This window comes from Rattus rattus, chromosome 3, assembly GCF_011064425.1.
Source record: "Rattus rattus isolate New Zealand chromosome 3, Rrattus_CSIRO_v1, whole genome shotgun sequence".
Lineage (NCBI taxonomy): Eukaryota > Metazoa > Chordata > Mammalia > Rodentia > Muridae > Rattus > Rattus rattus.
In genome coordinates this window covers 119,671,123-119,676,368 of record NC_046156.1, presented here as the reverse complement: position 1 = coordinate 119,676,368, position 5,246 = coordinate 119,671,123, and the positions used below count along the sequence as shown (strand labels likewise).

Below are 5,246 nucleotides of genomic sequence, written 5' to 3'. Positions count from 1 at the left end.
TTTTCTGGCCCATGCTCTAGCTCTTGTCTGTGTCTTTGGACATTTCTGTGACATTTACCTGAATGTCGCCTCTCCCACTCACCCACCCAGGCAGCCTACCCCAACCTAAGCGTCCACCACATTCACAGGCTCCTGGGCTGTCACTTTTGTCTTTAAAGCTCTTGTTGCACAGTTTGCTTGTCGGTGTCCCCAGACAGACTGTAAAAATATGTGATCCGGGATCAAATTTACAGCAAACGTCATCAATAGCTTCCATGCCTGGAATACATCAAATCGCAGCATTTACGGTATGATGGGGGACTTCAATATCTTATTGAAGGCAAAGGATCAATGTAGGCAGGACACTGGGGACCAAGGACCTGTGGAGTTCACCGGGACACAGCCCCACTTGGCCAGGGGAGGAGTGGGTGGAGTGTGGCAGCAGATGAGAAGGAGGCCAGACAGGATTCATGGAGGAAACTGAAATATTGTCAGCTATTCCTGGTAGTGGGGGAGCAGTCGCCAACACCCTCCATCCATTCCCACTCCCCTTCCTCTCCTGTTTTAATTATCAGCAGCTGGAGCCACTTAACCCCAGTACCGTGGACCACTCTGCAGCATGGTTGACAACACAGCTGCCTCCAGTCACACCAGCCCACAACACTTTTTTTCCTCTTGGTGTCCCTTTTATGCCTTAGGATTTGTTTCTCTGAGGGATAGGAAGACAGCATAGGTCAGTTTCTTTCAGGAATAGAGGATTCTATTCCCAGGTGGCTCTCCCCAGGAATCAGCCACATTGAAAGGCAGCCTGAGCATGTCGCCAGCTTATAAAGTAGAGGTGCTGTAGAGTTTGAGCCCTTCTCGCGCACGCGCAGGACGCACTCGTGTCCAGCTTTCCAGCGCCTGCAGTGAAGATGTCCCACTTATCCCCAGCAGCCAAGCCCTCCAATTCCATGAACCCTCAAGTCTTCTTTGAAGTGGACATCAGCGGGGAGCGAGTTGGATGAATTGTTTTAGAATTGTTTGCAGATATTGTTCCTAAAACTGCAGAAAATTTCCGTGCATTGTGTACAGGAGAAAAGGGCACTGGAAACCTCTGCATTTTAAAGGATGTCCTTTCCACCGAATTATTAAGAAATTTATGATTCAGGGTGTAGACTTCTCAAATCAGAATGGGACAGGTGGAGAAAGTAGGTGAAAAATTTGAAGATGGTAATTTTCATTATAAGCATGATCGGGAGGGTTTGCTGAGCATGGCAAATGCAGGCCCTAATACAAATGGTTCTCAGTTCTTTATCACAACAGGTCCAACTCCTCATGTGGATGGGAAACATGTGGTATTTGGCCAAGTAATAAAAGGACTAGGTGTGGCAAGGATGCTTGAAAATGTAGACGTGAATGGTGGAAAACCTGCCAAACTGTGTGTTATTGCAGAATGTGGAGAATCGAAAGAAGGGGATGATTGGGAATATTCTCCAAAGAGGCTCTGGTGACTGTCATCCAGATTTCTCTGAGGATGCTGATATAGACTTAAGAGATGTAGATAAAATTTATTAATATCTGAAGGCTTAAAAAACACTGGAAATACTTTTTTCAAGTCTCAAAACTGGGAGATGGCTATTAAAAAATATGCGAAGGTACATGGATAGTTCAAGGGATGATTTTGAGAAAGCAGATGTATCCGGACTGCAACCTGTAGCCTTAGGTTGCGTGCTGAATATTGGTGCTTATAAATTGAAGATGTCAAATTGGCAGGGGGCGATTGACAGCTGCTTGGAGGCTCTTGAAATGGAGCCTTCAAACACTAAAGCATTGTACCGAAAGCACAAGGATGCAGGATTAAGAGAATATGATCAAGCATTGGCTGATCTTAAGAAGGCGCAGGAGATAGCCCAGGAGATAAAGCTATCCAGGCAGAAATGCTTAAAGCCAAACGAATGATAAAGGCACAGAAAGATAAAGAGAAGGCAGTATATGCAAAGATGTTTGCTTATTAAGGATTAAACTTTCCTTAACTATTATGCATTGATTATACAAAGGGCAATGTATATCACCGTCTACATGATCCCTGATGTGTTTCTCTTTGTCATTGTTTACATAGCAGTGCTGACATTGGTTCCCTCTTAATAAAGTGCTATGAAATACAAAAAGAACAGAAAAGAAAGAAAGCCCGAATTCCAGCTGATAAATAAGATTGCTTTACCTATGATCTAAATCCTTAAAGCACAAGGATGTATGTGCATTCCCCCTGGAGACCCAGAGTGGTTCTTAGAGCCCAACTCCTGTTTGGCATCAGCTTGTAACTTACAGACTCAGATGTGGGACACTTTTTAAACATATATTAATTATGGGAAAGAATGGATTTCATTGCGACATTTCCAAACAAGCAAATAACACTTTTGAATCATGCTGACTCGGTCACCCCCTTTATCCTGTCCCTTCCTCACTCTCCTGATAGTGAAGGCTATGAAAGACATCAGAAATTGGTTGATTTGCTCATTTTCTTTAAACACATTCTCTTAATCATGTTCCCCAACCCCAGGCCTCTGTGTTGCTATGGTGCCCTGTGTTAAACACATCTGTTGGTGGAGAGTGAGCATGTGGACTTCCTGGCCACACAGGCTGTTAGGGACTCAGTGTATCCCTCAGAGCTCATTTCCAAGCCCCATCTCCAGTACGATGGAGGTGACAGGTCTGCACAATGCCCTGAGGGTGAGTCCATAGAAAGAAGAGACCAGGGCTCCATCCTCTCCTCACAAGAAGACACGGTGACTGAGTGACAGATGTCTGAAACCTGGGAAGAGTTCTCATCACCTTGAGCTTGGAGTTCCCTTCCTTTGGAACCATGGGAAACAGATTTTTCTGCCAGGGAGTCTGTTTTTATGCAGAAACCCGATTCCTTTGCTGTGTCACAACTGGAAATCCAATTTGATACTGCCATCGTGAAAAATCTTAACTTCTGGGCCAAACAATGGGCCTTCCTTTGTTTTCTGACTTTCTTGTATGTCTACTTCCTTGTCGGAAAAGCAGAATCTGTAGTAGCATCGACCTAAACATGTAGAACATAGCAACAACCCTAGGGTACACGCTAACTCATGTGTGCTGCACAGCTAAACTGTCAAGATGCCTGGTGTCTGCTGCACACAGAATATACATTCCATAAATGTTCCCGGTCCTTGCTCCAGACCATCTGTGGTTCTTGCAGTCCCTGTATGCAAACATGTCTGCCTTTCCCATGGGAAGAGACCTATGCTGTCTTGCGTGTTGGCCAGGTGACTAACATTCCTGTAGCCACATAGAGAAAACTCACTCTGTGTAAAACCCACAACCTTCATCCTTGTGGACAGAGCAGCCTCAACACCACAGTTCCTGAGGTGGATCCCTCCCCACCTCCCAGCTCTCCATACACGTATTTCCTTAGGCCCTCCACAGCACACAACATAAAATGTTTTACTTCTCCCAAGACATAGATATGTTTTAACAGTAAAAGTCATGGGAGCCCCAACCAAGCTCTAAGATATACATCTTATTTTGATATACGTGTAGAATGGAGCATAGCATAATGGTCATCAGAGAGGGAACACATAGAGAGACTCACAGCCAATCATCAGGCAGAGCTGGGGGAATCCCTCAGAAGAGGGGGAGGAGGAAGGATTGTAGGAGCCAGAGAGGTTGAGGATACCACAAGAAAGCCCACAGGATCAACTAAGGGTCTCGCGGAGCCTGCATGGCTCTGACCTAGGCACTTTGTATATATGTTATGGTTGTTTACCTTGGTGCTCCTGTGGGACTCCTAACAGTGGGAGAAGGAGCTGCCTCTGACTCTTGCCAGCTTCTGGGACCCTTTCCTTTTTAAATTTCCTTTTCCCTCAAACTTTCTCAAAGTTGAGTGGCCCAACTAATCAAGATTAGCCTCTTGAATTCTTTTATTTTTAGATTTTTTTCAACCACATTTAATTGTATATCATGATGAGTTTATTATAAGAACACACACACACACACACACACACACACACACACACACACACACACACATATATTGTTTTTTCCTCATATCCACCTGTTAACCTCTCTGGTCCCCAACTCCTGCTAGTTCCCTTCCTCCTCCCAATGAGGCTTCCTTCTACTTTATTGTCTCCTTCTCTGTCTCTTCTCTCTCTCTCTCTCTCTCTCTCTCTCTCTCTCTCTCTGTCTCTCTCTCTCTCTCTCTGTGTGTGTGTGTGTGTGTGTGTGTATGCCACCCAATGAGTTTCATCAGAGTTGCTTACAGGATCATGGATGACGGCTTGTTTACAAGAATATGAGTACCTGCCAATGGCTACACTAGTGAAGAAAATTTCTCTTCCTCCCTGTCAAACTTGTCTGGCTATGAATCCTCAGGAGGGGATCAGAACCTCACGAGCACCTATATCTTCCATCACAAGATGTTGACAGGCCCAACCTGGTGGAGTAATCACAGCTTTGAGTCTAGAGTGTGGCCGTCATGTCCTGTCCAGAGGTCAGGGTTCTCCCCCTCTCCCTCACCTTCTTCTTGCTCTTAAGTTGTTTCTACCCGTTCTTCTACTGTGTTCCCTGAGCCTTGGAAGGTGGTGATACAGATGCTCTACGTATGGCTGAGCATTCACTAGTCACATATCCTGAACACTTTGACCACACATGAGCCTCTGCAGTCACAACCGAACACTGCCAAAAGAATTTCTCTGACCACAACTGGCAGCAACTCTATTCTACGGGCTTCAGCAGTAAATGCAGTTTGATCATTACATCATGGACATCTAGAAAATCAGCTGCAATGGTACCCCCAGTACAGCCTACGTACCAGGCTCATCTTGCCTAGATGGTTAGTAGTGTTGCATATGAATCCAGAGATGAGTAAGACTGTTCCCTACAACAGCCTGCATAGTACCTTCTGGAAACTGTCTGCGTTAGCCAGAAGACAATAAGGTCTAGTTATTACATTCTCCTGGAAAACCAGGAGCAGCGACCATCACATGTATTATTTCTGGAGTCTCAGCGGCTTCGCCAACCAAGAACTAATGAGATAGCCCCCTCCTGGCACCGTGAGTTCATTTAATCATCTCTGGCGGCTGCGGGAGCAACTTTTCCCACTTACACATGGAATCTCCATTTAAATGCTTTTTATATATCTATATATATATTAAGTCATATATATCATATATGTCATATGATATATAAATCATATATATCATATGTATATATGATTAGCTTATCAAGCATCACATTACCTTATAGCTTTCCCCTAAGTT

The 5,246-nt window shown here is 44.7% G+C and overlaps 1 pseudogene; it reads left to right on the top strand.

Moving 5' to 3' along the window:
- The first annotated feature begins 893 nt into the window (after positions 1–893).
- On the top strand, positions 894–2,410 carry LOC116896945 (annotated as a pseudogene).
- The last annotated feature ends 2,836 nt before the right edge of the window (positions 2,411–5,246 follow it).